The sequence below is a fragment of the Osmerus mordax genome, chromosome 2, assembly GCF_038355195.1.
Source record: "Osmerus mordax isolate fOsmMor3 chromosome 2, fOsmMor3.pri, whole genome shotgun sequence".
Classification (NCBI taxonomy): domain Eukaryota; kingdom Metazoa; phylum Chordata; class Actinopteri; order Osmeriformes; family Osmeridae; genus Osmerus; species Osmerus mordax.
In genome coordinates this window covers 11,020,899-11,041,905 of record NC_090051.1, presented here as the reverse complement: position 1 = coordinate 11,041,905, position 21,007 = coordinate 11,020,899, and the positions used below count along the sequence as shown (strand labels likewise).

The window sequence follows — 21,007 nt, the reverse complement described above, 5'->3', positions numbered from 1 at the left end:
ACGGTGGTTCACAATGACTGATGGGTCAGAATGACCCGAAGATAACACAAGGGTTAAACTTCTGTTTACCCTTTATGGCCTCTAGGCCTCATTGACATAAGCGAATGCAACTCGTTTTTGAGTGAAAGAAGCATAATATATGGATTATTTTGAATATAACAAATATCCAGATGACAAATATTGTTCTATTTATGACAGACTACTTTGTATAAAGGTTTTACAATGACATTTGTTTTGAAACATATTTTTCTTTTCACACTGTGACAAAAAATGACATCTGTTGTGTTCCCGGTCAAAACTGACCGGCATGGTTTTATTAGTCAACAAAGGATATAGGCTCAAAACTACATGAAAACGTTACCATATTACAAAATGAATGTGAACATATACAAGAAAAAAATGATTGTTATGTTATAGATAACAACAACTTTAAAATGTTCAAAATGGGTACATTTGGTGTGTCCTCATTAACATTTTGGACAAAATGTACTGGTTTTAGCATGCGCTTTGCAAAGATGTGGCACATTATGCTTGTTTTAACATTTCTTGGTGCACACAGTTTGCATCTCTTCCTTTTGTCTTTGCTTGCTCTGGCAGATATAAAGCTTTCTTCTTGCCCTTGTACATCTCTCTCACCAATCCAGCAGAGGATGGGGTTCGAGGAAGGTGTTGGCGCTGTTGAATGAGTGATTCCACCATGGCTTTTCCCAACTCTTCAAGGAATAGTCTCCTTTTGAAGAATTTCCCCTGTTTCCAGCCTGGATTCACCGCCATCCACACCACAAAGGCATTGTATGCCGACACATCTAGGATATTGAAGAATACCACCAAGGGCCAACGTGCCGTCATCCTCTTGCAGGAGTATGTGCCTGTAACCTGCAAAAGTGCAACAATCAGTAAATAAAATATTACAAGTTATAGTGTTCTGGTAATAGAAATAAAAGTACATGAGAGTTGAAAGTAAACATACCTTATCAAGTTTGTCAACTCCCCCTTTGTTCCTGTTGTAATCCAGGACAACGTTGGTCTTCTTGTCTTCCCTGGCACTCACAGCGGCATCCCTGTGCAGAGTGCTCATCAACAGCACATTTTTCTTTTTTGGGGGGCAGTAGGACACAAGAGCGTGTGTATCGGTGAAGGCAAATTTGGAGGAAAAACGTTCCCTGTCCTTGGTAGTGAGTAAGGCGGGAGGCAACTCAGGCTTGTTCTTTCTGACCGTCCCCACTATGGTCAATCTTTTTTGGAGCATCTCCTGACCAAGAGCATATGAGGTGAAGAAGTTGTCACATGTTATGTTGTGCCCCCGGAGACCTGCAGTCATTTCCAGGACCACCCGTTTTCCTTGGTTTCTTTCAGGAACACCGTCAGCAGGTTTTCCGGTGTACACCTGCATGTTCCAGGCATAACTTGTTCTGGCATCACATGCTGCCCATATCTTGATTCCATATTTAGATGGTTTGTTTGGCATGTACTGTTTGAATGGGCAGCATCCCCTAAAAGCGACCAGACGCTCATCCACTGTGATATCTGGACTTGGGTTATAGATGAGTGGCAGGAGCTCCACCCACTTGTCCCAAACCTCCCTGATAGCCGCCAGCTTTTCATGTTGACGGCGGCCTGGTTTTGTATCACGATTGTCGAAACGAATCACCCGTGACAAGACGTGGAATGTCTGGAGTGACATAGTGGCACAAAAAATTGCCCGACCAGACTTTGCATCCCATAAACTGGAGGTAGATTTGTTTCTAGATCTGTACACACCAGACAAAATCAAGAGACCCATGTATGCTTGGATGTCGGTCCGGTCTACCTCCTTCCAGTTGTCCTCCTAAACACGTCTACCCTCCAAGTTAGTCATGTTTATGATTATAGTTTCAATGGACTCTGTGAACAGTTCCAAGCAGGATTTGATGTCATCAACCCGGGAGATGGCATATCTGGTTGGCCCTGGGGTCATCCTGATAACATTTTCTGTCGACAGTCAACCTCTCCTCTCAGATGGTGATGAACCCCAGGACAAACTCCCATTCTTGGACAAGAATGTTTCAACAACCTCAGCAGAGCCCTCTTCCTAATCACTAGATTCTTCGGTTGTCTCTTCATCTGGATTATTTTCTGTGTTGTCTTCTTCTTCTGACACTTCCTCCTCTAAAGCATCATCAGCTTCCTGGCCTCTCTCCTCCTCACCAGTGCCAGGGTCAAAGATGTGATCAATAGCCTCATATACAGAATACCGTTTGGTCATCGTGCTGCCATAGAATGAATTATGAGCAAGGCCTCAAGAATGCTTTATACACCAGAGCTGCGAGAAAAGTTCAAAATATGATTGAAAGAATGTTGGAACTGTTCGCGAGAATTCCAACAGGTTTGGTTCCCGTGGGGGAAAGATTCTATTGGGGAAAGGTTCCCGTGGGTGAAAGATTCTATTTGGGCAAGGTTCCCGTGGGTGAAATATTCTATTTGGGCAAGGTTCCCGTGGGGGTTGCCATGGAAGCCGAGAAGGGGAGTAATGTGTGTGTGTGCATGTGTAAGTAAGTAAGTAAGTAAGTAAGTAAGTAAGACTTTATTTATATAGCACATTTCATACAAGAATTGTAGCTCAAGGTGCTTTACATAAAAGCAATAAAAACGATAATACAAGTGATAAAAGTAATAATTAAAATAGCAAATTATAAAAACAATAATATAACTAATAAAAGTAGTAAAACCCTTCTGAGATAAAATTACTTAAATGCTTCGGTAAAAAGGTAGGTTTTAAGCTGTCTTTTAAAAATGTCTAGCGTATTTGCTTCCCTAATATTTATGGGTAATTTGTTCCATAGTTTTGGGGCGTAATTGACAAAGGCCGAACTGCTTCTGGTGACCTCTAATAGGCCTGCATTTGATGATCGCAGTGTTCTAGCTGGTGTGTAGTTTATAAGGGCGTTAGCGATGTAGCTAGGTCCTTGTCCGTGTAGAGCTTTGTATGTGAGGAAAAGGACCTTAAAGTCAATTCTGAAGGTAACGGGGAGCCAGTGTAAAGTAGCTAGGACAGGACTAATGTGTTCTCTGCTTTTAGTTTTGGTTAATAATCTAGCTGCAGAATTTTGAATGAGCTGTAGTCTTTCAGTGGTTTTCTTGGGAAGACCAGTGAAAAGTGCGTTACAGTAGTCCAGCCGGCTGGATATAAAAGCATGAATTAACTTCTCTGCATCATTTTTGTTTATGAATGGTCGTACCTTTGCTATATTCCTCAGGTGAAAGAAAGCTGTTTTGGTCACTTTATTAATGTGAGAGTTGAAATTCAAATCTGAGTCCAGGATTACACCGAGACTCGTCACCTCTGGTTTAAGACAGGGGTTAAGCCTCCTAGATTCTTAGTAAGCATCTCTCTTTTGGATTTGGGGCCACATAGTAGGACTTTTTGTAGGAGTAGGAGGTTTTGTCTTCATTTAATTTAAGAAAGTTATCATTCATCCATTTGTTTATTGCCAACAGGCAGTTGGTAATGGAATTGATGGCCGTTGCATCGTTGGGTTCAGTGGATATATATAGTTGTGTGTCATCCGCATAGCTATGGAAATCTATGTTATGTTCTCTGATTATGTCGCCGATGTGTACTCAAACACAGGTGCATGTTGGGGGCTGGGAGGGTAAGTGTGTCCATCTGTTGAATGGGTGTGTGCCTGAAAAAAATGTTATACACAAATTTGAGTCTTACCTAGGGGTGGGCGATATGGCCCAAATCTTCTATCACTGTATGAGTCATTTTATATCACGGTTACGGTATATATCATGGTATAGTAATTGTTCTGTAAATTCAATTAAGAAATGGTACAAAATAACCATACCATACTTCATCATCACACTCGAGTATTTATTACAAACAAAAACAACTGCCTCACATGAGACAACACTTGAGTTAAAAACAAAAGACTCCAAAAAGTTACGAGTACAAGCGTTCCGATTGGCTGATACACAGTCATGCCATCCGCGTGGTGACCTACTCACAGCTCAATACGGATCCGTAATGCCCTCCGACGAAAATTTCAAAATGAGCGAAAGCGATCAGTCTGAGTTTTACTATCCATATCTAACTTCGGTTTCGGCGTATCAACCTTGTTAAAGGTCGGTCGATATGTTAAAGCCTCCGATTGATATTTCCCGGCATGAACTCACTCTCAGTTAGTAAGTAGTTAGCCTTCACTAGTCATCCTAGATCAAGAATGCTAGCAAAGCCACCAGTGTAATTTTACAACAATAATTTTACAGCACGAGACATAAAACTTGAACAACAAATCGAATTGGTTACCTGCAGAATGGGTCATCAAATATATAATTAATTAACATCGGCATGAATGTGGTCCGCTTAGACAAAATACACTCCGTTCCGTCAGACCAACGCAAATGTGCTTCAAGGTCAAACGAAAATAGCAAATCAAATAAAAGTTAAACTACAATTCTAAATATCGCAAGAATGCGATTTATATGATGGCTTATATACAATACAACAACCAGACATTTAATTGACACGTGTAATACAAAAATATGGTATAAAATTATACCGCGGTTGAAGCGGTATAGCCAAATCTCTCCCGGTAGACACATTTCTACCGTCGCACGGTATATACCGTCATACCGCCCAGCCCTTGTCTTACACATTCATTTGAATGACCGGTCATTTTTGACCGGGAACACCACAGGTGTACAAAAGTTCAATAAAACACCCAGATTTTTATGAAATTCTGCAAAAAAAATTGGGCTGTTTAAATACCCTGTGTGGACAAAGTCATGGAATCTCATGGCAATCAGAATAATTTAACTACATTTTTTGAGAGAGAAAACTTGTAAATCGGTCACTTTTGACCAGAACACAACAGGAGGGCTAGCTAGCTTAGCTTTCTAGCTCACCTGATTAGCTTGACTAGCTAGCTTAGCTAGCTACCTAGCTTAGCTAACGCTATGGTTAATGGGCACACATAATGTTGATAGCACTAGCAGGTAAACCAAATTTACACATTTTTAAAAAATGTGTGAAAATTACATGTACATACTTACTTTGAATACTTTGAAATGATAACCAGTTCCGATCTTGGCTGCGCAACTGGCGGCACGTTGTTGAGATTGAAAAAGATTGAAAATGGTGGCCCCGCCTCTACAATTCTCTCCTCTCTTGCGATTGGTTGTCAGATTTAACCAATCACAAACGTTTCTGCCCACAGGACAACGTTGAGTAGGGATGGGCGATACCAATCATTTTCTTTTCGATCTGATACCAAGTACTTTCAAGACCAGTATCGTCGATATCAATACCGATACTTCTATGAAATATTTATTTGAGTAATTTTATAATTTTGTTGTTTGACAAATTTCACATAAAGCTTCATCGTTGTTAACTGGAGTGAAATAACTCCAGATTATGCTTCTTTTTCTTTCAGTCATGACTGCAGCAATGCACTCAAATCTGCGCTGAGTGTGCTTTCACTGAGTGAGAGTGAGAGAGCATGGCGCGCTGCCGCTGATGAACTCATGATAAGCACAGACACAGCGGAAGAAATAATAGGTCCCATTGACTTTCTTATTTAAGTAAGTTTCTATACTATACGGCCTACAACTATTATACAAATATTCTAAAATCACTTGTTTAAAAGAAATCCCAGGTAGGATCGATATTTCAAATTGAGAATCGATCCTTTTGATACAATCCCAGTATCGAAAATATCGATACTTTAGGATCGATCCGCCCATCCCAAACGATGACACGTTCTGAAAGTTAGTGGTGATTGAACAGACTACAGTAACAACTTCAAGACAAATACTTGACCTAACTCAAACCGTTCAGCAATTGACAACAGACGTAGCTAAGCAGAAACAAGATATGAAGCACATGGAAAAAGAGGTTCATTCACTGAAAACAGAAAACATGTCTCTTAAACAACAAATAGAGGAGTGTCAGCGCTACAGCCAAAAATGTTACTTGAAATTACATGGAGTGAAAGAAAGAGATGGGGAGGATGTTAGGTCGCTGGTAATTGACATACTGGAAAAGATGGCTCCAATTCTCTGTGATCAACTGAAAGAAGGGATAGACGTTGCTCACCGCCTTGGCCAGAAGGCGCGAAGGCTCCCACAGATCGATTGTCATCTTATTTGTACTACGCCCCCTACGGGATCAGGTTTGGAGAGATGCCAAAGGCTCAAGATTTTTGACAGATAACAATCTTCGTCTATCGGAAGCCTTGTCACCGGAGGACCGTGCAGCAAGAGAGAAGCTTTGGCCTATGCTAAAAAAGCAAGAGAAGATGGACAACGAGCGTCTTTCAGAGGTCCCTTTCTATTTATCAATGGAAAAAGGGTGGATTCTCCAGAGGTATCTTAAACATCTCGTCATCCTGTTTAAGACTTTTGTATATTATCCGATGGAAGGAAAAGGGAAACATAGAAAACATTCTGTGTTCCCAAGATTTTTATATTGTTACCACTAGTTGGTAAGTTCTGTTTCTTTTTTTTCTTTTTTCTTTGTATTATGGATTTATATTTTGGTTCCTTTAATATTTTATCACTTAATGTCAGGGGTATTCGCGATACAACAAAAAGAAAAGCGATTTTTTTACTTTGTAGAAGATATGATGCAGATTTAATTTTATTACAAGAAACTCACTCTAGTAAAGAGGATGCAACGTTTTGGAGGTAATTTAGTTTACTTTAGTGCACTAATCATTCAGCTGGTGTTTCAACTCTTTTTCATAAATTTAAAGGTATGGTATTGGAAACTGCTTCGGCAGATGGTAGGTGGATTATTCTTACACTAAAGCAAGAATGTGCTACTTTTATTGTATGTAACTTGTATGGTCATAACTCTAAATCTGCAAATAGACTCTTATCCACTCAAATAATTTCCAAATTGAAGGATCTCCAAACTAAATATTGAGATGCTTATATATTTTGTTGTGGTGACTTTAATGAATGCCCACATTTCAAGTCGCATCTCATATTTGCTGTTGTAGGATAAGAAAATAAAACAGTTGCAAGCTGGCATGAAGTAGGATTCGATCGCACTAGAGCAAAAACACATGATTGTTGGTCCGATGCTATACAATGCGAGCTATTCAGGCTCATGGATGAAAGGAGCTTTTAGTCATAAATTTATTGGCATTGAGGCAACATTTTGTATGGCCTGGGTTCATCGAAAACATCTGGTTATCTGGGCACACCAGAAAATACCAGAATGTGTAGGCTAATCGCATTGGGGTTGTCTTGAGGCAATATCTAAATTTCCAACGATACCAAAGCCCCTTATGAAACTACATCTTATAAATTACTTAAATCGTCACCGTGAACCCAGACAATAGGTTACGATCAAAATATGCTAAACCCTAAAGGAAGATTCTTGTTGTGGCTTTCTACACTTGCCGTCTTGCACACAAACACGGTGCTCGATAAGTCTCAAACCATTTAAGACTTTGTGGTCAATGTCTATGTTCTGTAGAGCACTTATCCGCCCCAACCTCTACAAAATCCACAATGTGCCAAAATAATATATCCTGACAAGCCATGCTGATCAATTTGATCTATAAGGGCCAGCATGCGATCGCTGACACGACTAATGTCTATCGAATCTAGGTGTCCCTATCTGCCTTCGATCTTGTGCAGCTGCGTTGGTCTGAAGATAATCACGCCCCTCTCGTTTGCATGTGAGACTGGAAATAAATACAGCACAGAAATAAATGTGGGGCTCGGAAATATATGTGGCGTTAGGAAATAAAAGTCTCAAAAAATAAATAAATGTGGCATTAAGAAATAAGAGTCCCATGAAATAAATAAATGTTGTTTTTTCAAAAACGTCATTTTGAAATAAATAAATGTATTTATTTATTGATGTAGGTAAATGGATTCAGCTATATAATTATATAATGCCATATTTATATATTTATTGCCATCTATTTTTTTTCAGGGTTTATTTCATAACCTTATTTATTTATGTATTTATCTTAGTGCTGTCAAACGCTTAAAATATTTAATCGCGATTAATCGCATTAATGTCATAGTTAACTCGCAATTAATCACACATTTTTATCTATTTTAAATGTCCCTTTTTGATTTCTTTTTGTCCCAGAATTTTTTCTCATTTTAATGCTCTTATCAACATGGAAAAGTGGATCGGATTGCTTGATACAAATGTTGTTGTTTTTTTAAACAACATTGCAATCGCCTGGCTTTGACGAGGGGGTGGAGAATTCGCATCAGCTGTGTGCTTAGTATGAACCTGCAGAGCCAGAGAGCTGCAGTTTCAGGACCGCAGTTTCAGGACCGCAGTTCTAGGACCCTGACAGCGCCACCTAACGATGTCACTAGATCGCAACAAGATATTTGAATGGTTTGCGAGAGGCAAGAAACAAGGAAAACTCTGGCATATGTGATGATGTTTGATGAGACAATTATATAGAAAGGTATAATATTTGAAAATATGTTCGAATAATATAGAAAGGTATAATATTTGAAAATATGTTCGAACAATATAGAAAGGTATAATATTTGAAAATATGTTCGAATAATAAACATAGGATAATTAAATAAATTATAATCACATAAAATTTGAAACAAATATTCATATTCCATAGGTGTCAATATCCAGTGTCATTTGATAAAATGAAGTAAGCAAATTAAGGAAGATAAAATAGTCTAAAGAAAAGGTGGAAAATATATCAATGTGATAAAATGAAGTAAGCATTTTAAGGAAGAAAAAATAGCCTAAAGAAAAAGTGGAAAATATATTCATGTGGACAGGTGTGATGCCTGGAGTGACTTTAAAACGTTTTCTGGGACTACAGAGAACCAATGTACACCCTGTAACATGGGCCTTAAGGATTGGGGCACATTTGCAGATACTCTGAACTCGTTCTAGAGTTGCTTTGATGGGATTAACTTCACCAAAGTGCCAAAGTCAACAAGGCATTATGTCCTGAGAATGTAACCACATCTGTTGGGAATACAACTACTAAACATGAGTAAATCCTTGATTCATACTGCAGATAATTAAATTCCACACACACAGGGTCCTGTCTTCTCCCCGGTCAAAATACTTATGCAATGTACGTATTCTGTGATTAATTTCATAATTTTATTCTATGCTCTATTATACATAAATATCAAAGTTATCTGAGGAAATTTAAGTTCAACTCTAATCAGCTATACTTTATTTTATTTCATGTCATCAAAAAAAAAAGTTTTCTCGTGGGATGGATGGGGCTGCGGAGGATCCACCGCTTCCTTCTCTTCTGCTGCTGGTGGTGAACCTCTATGGTGGATGGATGGGCTGCATGAGGATGCTTCCTTTGGTGTGGATGGGCATGCTAGGATGAACTGTTTTGTATAGGACATGACTCAAAACATTGACCACGTCAGTGGATCAGATCATCTTTCATATACCTGTAAATACTGCACATGCCTGTGTGCATGCTACATTTTGTATGTGTCTGACACCACAAAGTTCTGGAAAAGTTAAGTTATATTCTATTCTATTTGCTATGGCTTTTGCAGTCACTCAATTTCAACCACAAATGTGTAATGTTAGAGAGGCAAGACACAAGATTGACTCTCAGGGCAGATTCAAGATATATACATTGTTTATTTTGAACAATTGTCAAACAATGACAATCACCCCTCCATATCACTCCATCCCCCCTCCATATCACTCCATCTAGACCTCCATCTAGACCTCCATACAACTTCATCCTTCAATGAGAGACAGGCGCTGTCAGATAAAACGAGGGTCCGAGAACTGCGGTCCTGAAACGGCGGTCCTGAAACTGCAGCTCTCCGGGCTCTCCGGGGGTCTACGGGTACATGCTACTCGTGCGCTTGGCCATGAAGTGGTAATTCAGACTGGACATTATTATGGCAGTTTTTGACATAGTTACAATATCTATGTTTCTTTAAGTGGTAAAAAGTAAGTTCCTTTGTTATAGACAGACAAATGTTAGAAACTGAGGCTCTTTGGTGTGGTTTACTCTGTAGAATGGACACTCAGATTGTCTTAAGGTATTTATGGTGTTGTTTTATGATACCTAACTAAGAGCCAGAGGGTTTTAGTTGGGTCTGGAGGTTGGGGGGATTCTTGAGTTCCCGTGGCCTAAAGGGAGAAGTGTAGATGGATCAGTTGATCTAGCAGCTCTGACCTTTTGGCCAAGGAGATTGTGTCCTGTGTCCTGTTTGTGTATCATTAACCATCTACTCATTTAGAGAGGGAGCTGGGACATCAAAGAACTGTGGGACACTTGGTATGGAGTCAAACTGTCACTGAGTAGTGCTGGCCAATCACAGAGACCGCTATATTGATGGATTGACCATCAGAAGAACCATTTGTTCTAAGTTTATATAAGGCAGGGTTTTAGGGTTGTTCTTCACCACTCTCTCGAACGACCTGTAGGTTACATCTGCATGTCTTTCGCTACGACCGGTCCAGAGTACTCGGTTAATTCTTAATTTGTACAAACTATATCAATTGTATTGAAACCGCCATCTTGACTATTCAGATCTACACAGTGCCACTTGAATTTTTCCATGTCAACGTGCTGCGATAATAGCTCAGTTCACAACGACAAAACACACAGATCTCTTTGGTCTTGTCAATGGAACCATTTGGTAACTTTTTAAAAGTAAACTTTCCATTCAGAATCTTATTGGCATAACCATTTTGGCGTCTCACACTCGCCATCTACTCAAAACGTAAGTTAGCCTACTACTCTTTAGCCGGCTCGCAGGGTGGCACAGAGAGGGACAAGCTTTCGTGACGCTTTGACAAATCCATGTGTGTTTTCCCATAGGCCTAGGGGAGTGTGTGTGTGTAATCCACACTACCTGCCCCTCCACAGGGATGCTAACTAGTGCTGTCAGTTTAACGCGTTATTAACGGCGTTAACGCAAACCCATTTTAACGGCGTCAATTTTTTTAACCCACGATTAACGTTCTTTTTGGCCAAGCAAACTTTGTAGTTTTTTTCACATGCTGTTGCAGCAACTACTGATGTTAGAAAAACTACAACACCACACCGGATCTAGCTAGACCAGAAACAAAACAACAGGCACGCCGCACACACTTGTTTGGGCTTGCGTGCTGGCTAAAGAGTAGTAGGCTAACGTTACTGTTGTAATGGTTCTTTTGTTATACCACCAGGGGGGAGCTCTAGTATCCGGGAATTCTTGTATGCACGAGGAAAGTACCTGAGTATACCCTGTATGGCAACCTCGGCTCTTTCATATAAAGCTACCGCTTGATATATCCTTCTTCGTGGTCCGTGTCTTTGGCTAGGTTACCACAGTTACGTTTTGAGTGAATGCACCTGGAGAGAGGACCCTCCACCTGACTAGTCACACAGACTCTCACACACACACACCCACACTGAGGCATCAGAGGATGAGTAGGCACACACACACACGCTGAGGCATCAGAGGATGAGTAGGCACACACACACACACTGAGGCATCAGAGGATGAGTAGGCACTCACCCACTCACTCTCACACACTCACTCACACACCTAAATCAATATAAGTTGAGCAGGGGAAACTGAAGCATCAGATCGTTCAACTTTCTGTACAAAAAATAAACTTACAAACTTCAATACAAAAGTGAACAGATAACTTAACAAGTGAGTTGAGACCCAACCACTGAGTAGCCAGTTTAGTTGCCTTTAAGAACAACTAACTTTTCAAATATTTCTAGGGTTAACCGCCTCCTGTGCGGATGGAACATTATTCCTGCAAACGAGAACAGTCTCTCAACCGTAGCTGAAGAGGGGAGGGTTGTGTTAAATCAAACAAAAAGGAGCTTGATAAGTGGGTACTGCTGAAGAGAAAGCAGGTCTTTTCTGGTGTCCTCCAGAAAACGAAGGGTCTCTAACTCAGCTTTGATCTGAAGACTGAACTCGTGAACTGTTTTTTGATTTGTCGAGAAAGTATTTCGAGTATTTTAAATACAAAATTAATGTATTTTGTTACAAATTACATTAGATTTTTTTATCGGCCCTATCAAATACAAATGACAAAATACTCAAAAGTATTGAAATATGTATTTCAAACACAAGTAATTGAAATACTGCCCATCTCTGATAGGTACCTAGCGAAAAGTAACCAACTTTCCTAGACTTTTAGCTATGGTACTAATGCTGAGGGCTCGCTGATATCGCTGTCTGTCTAGAACGGCGTATCTATGCGTCATTGCTAACGTGAGCTGACGTTGTGACTAGGCATGGGGATCGTAAATTTTTATCGATATCGATACCATTTTCGAGATTGCTTAATGATCCGAGTCTTTATCGATACCACTATCGATACTTTTCTGGGGTGAGTTTGAGCTAACCACCATCTAAATGAATGAATTTGGCAAATGTTAAACATATAGCAGCACCCACACAACCCACACCACACTTCATGTAAACAATATTACTGAACAACATTTATAACAATAACTTAAGTAAAACAGATGTCAAATAGAACAAGGGGAACGTGTTGCTCTCAGGAGGAGGCTGGATAAAAGGCGCACATATTGGGACAATGGATCCTGGCTCTGGCTAAATCTACAATTGTCCACTATAGATGTACTATCCACAACCTGGATGAGTAATGACTGTGATTGGTTAGTTGACAAAAAGTGACATTGACAAGCCGTCATTGTTCAAGACGTTATGAAAAGTTTAACAAGTTTCAACAAAAGGCACTTGATATAGCTAAATGACCAGCTAACCAAACCCAACCCTTCCTTATCTCATCCCTGTTATTGTTTAACAAGAGCCATGCTCCCGGTGACTATGTTTTGAATGATCAGCAGCGGGGCGGGGGAGGCTAGTCTTTACTCACACACTGCCTGTGCTCGTAAAAAAAAAAAAATCTGAAACATATATTACACGTCGCTTCGTCCTTATCTTTGGCTTTATTAAAATGTAGCCAAGCCTTTGACCGCTTAGTACGTTCAGCCATCGTAGCTAGCAACAAAATGAGAAATGTAGCGAAGTAGGGCGTGAGCCAATTAAATTCTTCTTCTTTTAGTTTAAAGGCACCAGGGAGTCAGGTGGCTGAGCGGTGAGGGAATCGGGCTAGTAATCCGAAGGTTGCCAGCTCGATTCCCGGTCATGCCAACTGATGTTGTGTCCTTGGGCAAGGCACTTCACCCTACTTGCCTCGGGGGAATGTCCCTGTACTTACTGTAAGTCGCTCTGGATAAGAGCGTCTGCTAAATGACAAAATGTAAAGGCAGTTGGCAGGCCATTCAATTGAATTTAGTAATTTAATTAGACAATCGATGTATGTTTGTGCACCAGTGATTTGATTTAAATGACCTGACTTATCTCTCGAGACATAAGTTACATTATATTACCTAGTCTCGATAGCGGTATCGATAAGCTTGGACCTTATTGATCTTCGGGTTTTGAGAAATTTGGAACCGGGTCCTTACAGAACCGGGTATCGATCCCCATCCCTAGTTGTGACTGTGTGTCTGTATGTGAGAGAGACGCGTGAGTGACCGAGAGAAAGGAAATGCAGCTGAACGAATATGTGTATTTATGTTTTAAATAGCGTTAACAAAATTTTTAAAAGAATAACGAAACGCCATATGTGGCGGCCGGTGTTGATTCTGTGGCGCACCGCCACAAATTAGTCTGTGTGGTAAACACTGCAGCCTACTTTTAGTTGTCTTTACCAGTCACCAAAATGTTTCTAGGTGACACTATCATTATGGAGCTATCATTCGGTAAAAGACATAACTCCACCAGAGCCTGTTTAAGGAGAGCCTTGCCACTCCCTATTAAGCCCCATTGTACCGAATTTGGCTGCAGTTCCACCAGAGTTCCACTGGGGGTGATCGCGAGCGAGTGCATGTTGAATGAGAGTCTATGGAGCTAAACGGCTAAATGTGTCTCTTTCGCCTGATTGTCGTTGAGAAATCTCAGATTTGATTGTAGTTTTTGCATGTTCAACATGGATTATAGGTCGAAAGTTGAATGAATGAGTACTTATGTCCTTTTGATTTCTTACAGGGTGAGTCGTTGTTGCCCATAACACGCTAGCATTCTGCTAATGAATGCTGATTGGTTAGTGAAGGACTGACACGACCAGAGCTCCCGCTTGATGGTATCCGAAGCGGAATCAGAATGTCAGAGCATTAGCAACATTAGCAACAACATTAGCAAGCCAAAACTCTTTCTAGCATGTGTATTGACAGGGAGAGCCTAACCTGTCAGCTGTGTTGTCGATGCCTTGAGAGAAAAAAGGAAGTGACCAGAGCTTGCCGTAAAGCAGTAGCTCTGGTCGTACGAGGTTTATGACGCCAATGACATTTTCAAAGGCTTTTTAGAACAGAAAGGCGACTTAAAAAAAATCTAACAGCCAGCAGTGTGTATTTTCTTTGCCTCCCCTTTCGAAGCCAGAATTCAAATTACTAGATTTTGAGGGGTATAGCTCCATAGACCTCCATTCATTCTGCAGTCGCTCGTTAGCGCCCTCACATGGAACTGCAACCAGTTCAGAACCCGTAAGTTTCCCGAGAGTGGCAGTTATCCCCATAGATATATATAAACACTAGATGTCTTACGGCGGAGTCTAGAACGTCCGCACATGGTGGCCATCTTGCTACAGTCAACTCGCTCACCCATAACATTGTGTTGAATCTACATGTACTTTTTAAATGTCCATAACTTGCTCAATTTTCAACCGAATTTGAAACAGTTTGGTTTGTTATCAACGTCAGAGATGTCGTTATGCCACTGCATACTTCTATTCTTAAAATTTTTTTTTATTATTCATAAGTATGCAGTGGCTGGTGAGTGTGTGGCCCCAGGAGAGTGTGTGGCTGGTCATGTTATGATGGCGATGTGTTACAAGATCGAGAGGTGAATGCAAGCCGCCACAAACTCTCCTGGGGCCCATTATCAGCATCGCTGATACAGGAAATTGATTGAATGTAAGAAATAATACCCTTGAATAATTAATTAGATGGATTTTAAATGAACAATGAGGACACTGACTGCATTAAAAGGAGAAAGAGAGTAGGTAGGTAGTTTGGTGGATAGGTGGGAAGGGTGGGTAAGATAGATAGGATGCCTAGGATGGGTGGCTAGCATGGGTAGGGTGGGTGGGTTTACAAAATGCTGTTTATAAATTAAAAATATAATACTTGTGAAACTTGGTGATGACCAATAACCAGAATAGCCCAGTAAAGTTAATGGTGATATTTAGCATGGAGAGCCTCCATAGGTTTGTTAAAAGAAACGACAGGGGCTTATACACTTGTGTCTGGGGTGGATTAGACCCTACTACTATAGAGAGGAATGGGGGAGACCTTTACACAAATGAGTAGGTTGACTACATCTGTGAACAACATTATGCTTCCAAAGCAGGTTTGTGTAGGAATAACTGTACAATAGGGCTAAAATGTCGACTTTAAATAGAATTCTTGTCTCATGTTCATCCCATTTAAAGTAGTTTCCCCAAATGGATAGTTCCAGCAAGTGAACCATGATCATGGACAAATGTCACACAATGACCTTTAGATTGCCATTGTTGTTTTGAACTAAAGGAGTCTGCAATAGGCAACATAGGAGTGTGTTCTCTGCTGATTTAAGTGTGTGGAAGAATCTTGGTGCAGGACTTTAAGGGGACCTGAAGCTAACTTTCTGCTGTATTGTAATTTCTTTACACAACCAGAAGCACAAGTCACAAATGCCAATCTCAAGCCCCCTCTTAAATAATCAGTGTTTTAAGATGCAATGTGATGTTAAAAACAAACTGACAAATGCCAATGCAGAGCTCTGCAAATGTTCTGCTGTTTCTGAACTCTGCATCTCCGATTCACTCTCCTTTCACACATTTAGATTTTATTCACTCTTACATCATAATTGTATTCAGCTTATGGTGGGAACCTGTGTCACCAACTGTCTCTGCAGGAGGGGATCCCTCACTCAGGGTTTCTTCCATTTTTCTCTCTGAATTTTCCATGGAGATTTTCCTTTTAGGGTTTCAGGTTGGTTTAGGTGCAGTTCTATGGGCATATGTGAAGCCCTCTGTGACATTGCTTGTCTACAAGACTATAAAAATTGAATTTGATTTGATTTAAAAACATCACCGTTTGCAGCACTTCTCAAGTCAAACATCTTCTAACATGAAGACTTCTAACACAACTCGGCAAAGCATTTTATTATTTTCTGAAATGTCACTCTCCAGCTTTGCCATGCTAACTTCCTATCCCATAGCCACTGCTCACTTAGCAAGGCTGTGAAACGATTTCCAAGGTTGAGCAGCAACCATCAGTCCCCATAGGAGATGTTAGTCTTATTTATCAATTTTGCTCCTGTTCGTCTAAGATGTTTCTCTCGAGAGCAGACATCTTCCTCTCTTAAAAAAATAAAATTCATGATTGTGAATACATGTCCCAAATGGATTCAGGGTGAATAGACAGAATGGGGAAATGTTTGAATTTAGAGTTGGACTGTTTTAGAGTTTTCCTTTTCCAAATGTACATGGATAGGAGTCTGTTTGATATTAATTGTCATTGTAGTCCTTTTATTGGGCTCTTTGTTGTATACTAAATGAAGATTAAGTGTGAATTTGTATATTAATAACACGAGAGAGTTGTCTCCATGCATGGCAATCTCTTCAAAGGCCCTGAAGTCATTTGTTGGTTCATGTACTGTTGTACATGTTTGTGCTTTTTACTGCCTAATGACAGAATATCAAAAAAAGCAAGACAAACTTATGTATTTGTAAACAGTGTCTCCCAAGGCATGGTGGGTACATTTCCAACATAAAACATGTTGACACTGCTAATACAGTAGTTTACGCTTTCTGTATTACTGTGTATTTTGTCTCATATTTTGTATGCTTGTTATAAGACACATTTTTATGTTTATAGGAGCATGGGCTAAACAAAGCACAACATTAAAGTTTAGATAGGTGGCTGGACGCCAAATACAAAGAACTAGTAAGAGCTCTCAGGGCCACTAGCGTTGGCTGCATGACTTACTGTCCTGCCAGCTTGAGGTTGGGGATTTCACCCCTCATATAATTCACAAATAATGGCAGATTTCCAAGTGGCTGAATGCCCTAAAGTAATTTCGTTCAGAGTTGTTATTCAGAGGGCTGTGTTTATTGTTACCTTGGCTGAGAAGGTAAAAACTGTAAAGCCTCAAGTTATTACATAGTCCTCTAAACAACAAAAAAAGCTTTTCAAATGAAGAGAGAATACTAAATATTTACTCCACATGGATATACTTCAGTCTCCCAGTCTACTCAGTTTTTTCAGATGCTGATGTTGACATTAAGTCCAAGGTTATCTCCCCTGTTATAAGGCATTGTGTAGGCTACTGTCCACAGACCTTAGCACTGCCATTTGTCTAAGTTGTATCTGGTCATCGCAGAGCTTGTTAAGCAGAAAATGTGCGTAACTGCATGTCTTGTTATTGTTTTAATGGTGCATTATAGTCTTTATATAAAGTATTTTGGAATCATTAACCTAAATAAACGTAATTTCTAAAAACTTATTTTTACTATTTTTCCTCTACAGACATAGGCTACTGCAATCAGTTTAACTCTGGTGGGAATATTTTTGCGGAAGAGAAATAACTCATAATTCATTACCCTCGACACACATGGAAATATTAATTAGCCGGGTCTCATAATTTAGGGAAGTTAATTACACAAAGAGTTTTTAGTCTTATCTCTGATGATAACGAGTCAAAAGAAAAGCCTGATGTTTCTGCTCAGCGAGCATTGGGTAATTTCTGACTACGACGAGGAAACTCAAATTGACTCCAATTAAGAAATCATTATCGTTTTTAAATGAACATACAACGAAGTCTGTGATTTTAGTGTCAGCGGGAATGTAGCAATTTTAAACAAACAGGCGAAGATTACCTAACAACAACAACAACAATATTTTATATATTTAATGTATTCCAATATAGTAGACCAAGTTTGTACTCTTCATTAGTTTTCACAGGAGCTATCGAAGCGCTGCCCAATGTATCACCCTAACACCATGTAGACCAGTCAAACCCTCCAGCTTTGACTGATGCGTTTCTAGATAAAATACCTTATGTTGACCAAGTTAGACAGTGTAGGCCTACATACTATAAGTTATTTCCAGCAGTGCCCTGTTTTTCATGGTCGGCCTGTTCTGAAGTGAGTTTATGTCTGGCAGTCTTCAGCCTCCTCACCGTCTCTCCTTCTACCACCGAGTCTGCATTTCTTTCCAGGGCTTTTCTTTTTAATTTAATTAAAACATATAACCAAATATAGTATATCCTGGTCCATTACACAAACAGCGCCACCCTTCTACAAATCTAGGGTTGTCTACCCAGCACAAAATATCAAAAAATATCAAACAGAGCATCACTCTCTATAAATATATACTAGATATCAATTATTTTCCGTTAGGATACCATGAGGATAGCCGTTTCCTATCTTTCATGACAGCTATTTTATACTGAAACACTTGGACTTGTGTAAATATTTTTGTATAATCGACAAATGTACTTTGTCTTGATGAAGAGGTTCAGGCACCACTAAGGTTGTCCCTGCCCCTCAGTGTCTAGTATTTATTAACACTGCTAAATCCACAGACTTGAATCTACAGCAACAGAGACTAAGAACTTCCTAGAAAATAAAATAAAAGCATAATTTATTCAGGACCCTGAGCTGACCAGAACAATGACCATGGTCCAACAGAATACATTTTTGTTGGCGTTTCCAAGTTCCCGACTCCCTGTATTATCAAGATGGACTATGCTGTCTCCTACACATACTCAAACATCAATCTTCCTCCCGCAGATATTATGATCAGTCGCTGTATATAGGCTATCCAGGCTTGAGCACGGTTTCCATTAAAGTGTTGCTTCTGTTCGACATTTCCTGGCCACTGTACCCATGGCAGTTGTAGACTTACTTGGCGCGAGGCAGAGAGCTTGGTTACCTGTATACACACAGGAGAAAAATGAAAGGTTGTGAAGTTAAATTGAAGCAAACAACGCCAACATTGGATCAATTCTGTTTTCATTTTCTTTTTTAGGAAGAGAGGGTGTTGTGAACAGTTTTGTTGTTTTTGTTTGGATTACAAAAGTAAATGACATTTTTGCTTTGATACATTGGGTGTTTTATGATCGGAAAATACATTTATACTTATATAATATTTTGGTTACTCATAATATATATTATTTCTTTTTGTACATTAAACATTAGATGTACTTGCAAACCTGGCTGTTAAGGTACAATCTTTTTTGACATGACAGGAATGACACAAGCTTTAGAGCCAAGGACACCTTCATCATCTTTGCAGAATGCAAGTGGCACTGAATGTGTACTTCCTGAGTGTGTGATGGCTACCAGATCTGGGAGAAGAAAAAGTAGACAGGACCCACTGAGCTTTGGCTCTCCTCACATCAGATGGAGACTGGTTAGAAGAGTGTTGGTGCTGGATGACTTAGAAGACATGCAGGGTTTTGGCTCGTCTTAGCCCAAAACCAGCAATATATCTCACTCCCTCCAGTGAGATACACTCATAGTGTTAGAGGAGAGCTTGGTTGGGTGCGAGCCCAATGGTTTGTGCATTACTGACCTCCTGGGGCCCGTTCTCCGTACGTCGCTTATTACATCCGAAATCAAATGACACATCCAAGATGACATCATCTTGCTTATCATGATCTGGCTAATTCGGTTCTTCGAACACACTTGTTGTTTATGATTAGTATAGCTGGATTGAGTTATACGTTGGTCTAAAAGGGGGTATGTATCGATAGTAGAAACCTTGATCAGCAACGCTGCTATTGGCTGATCACATAAGTCTATGGCTGCTCACCGTGGCCAAAATGGGCGCCCTGTTTTTTCCGCAACAGAGCCAACAGAGCAACAGCTTGCTCGAAGGTTACTCCGAATTTGAAGATTTTATCAGAACGCCAGGGAACACCTCAAAGTCTGCAAAATCCAAGAAAGAGGGCTGGCAAAAAGTAGCAGACCAAATTAAATGTAGAGGAGTGACGCGTTTTATCGCTTATTACAGTAAGCTATGTTTTTTTTTGTTTTCATACTTTCATATTTTCATTTATCATCTTTAATGTCATATGATGTGGTTTCAACAAATGTATTATGTAAATGACACCCTCACAAAAAAACGATAGGCTATCCTCTCAAAAAGTATAGGCTAGCATATCGCGCTGTGCTTAAGGAGCCTATCTATCACGCAATGAGCAATTAATTCGGTTTCATGTTAAATTCTGCTAATTATTCTTGCACATTCTGCAACAGGTTCCTGTAGTAAAAACGGACAAGACATGTCTGTGACAGACTTCCTGTATCACCTCTGCTTGTAAAGCCTCAATCTATTCGTGTTTACATAAAATAAACCTGCTTCTGAGCAGGTTTAAACTTACGGACCTGTTGCTATGACAGCAAGTCCAGGATGAGCTTCGAAGAACCGAACAATCCAAGATAATGACAAATCGTCAACAATCAAATCCAGCTAACTGAGTTAGCGACGTACGGAGAACGGGCCCCTGGTGCACTGAAGATAAAAACATTGAGATATCTGTTCATAATCCATCAACAATGGCCATCTTGTGATTCATATGCTCATTCGTTTCCAGTTTGTCATTGAATTTCTTTAAAGTGGTAGTTAGCATTATTGGAAAGAAACAAACTATAAGATTGTATTTTCTCAAGGATGGCTATGATTTGTTCAAAGACACAAAGTTTAGTTTTGAAGAGGTTTTTACAGAAATTCACACCTAATATTAACCATGAATGCTCTTCTTATCTTGTTAATCGAGCTCTGAGTCTTCTTCATAACTCTTGTTGTGCAACAACAAAAAAATTCACTGTAAGAACAGCTCTCAGCACAAAACAAGAACATCTTTACTTTTGATCTGCATTTGCTCGTTAATAATCTGTGGAGATTTCGAACTCCTTTTCCTGTTATGATACAATTGATCATGGGACAGTAAATGTGTGTGTTAGTTGGAAGGCTAATGGATTTTACTCAAATAT

The 21,007-nt window shown here is 39.8% G+C and overlaps 1 pseudogene; it reads right to left on the bottom strand.

Moving 5' to 3' along the window:
* Positions 1 to 525: 525 nt before the first annotated feature.
* Positions 526 to 1,957, bottom strand: LOC136966852 (piggyBac transposable element-derived protein 4-like; annotated as a pseudogene).
* Positions 1,958 to 21,007: the final 19,050 nt, after the last annotated feature.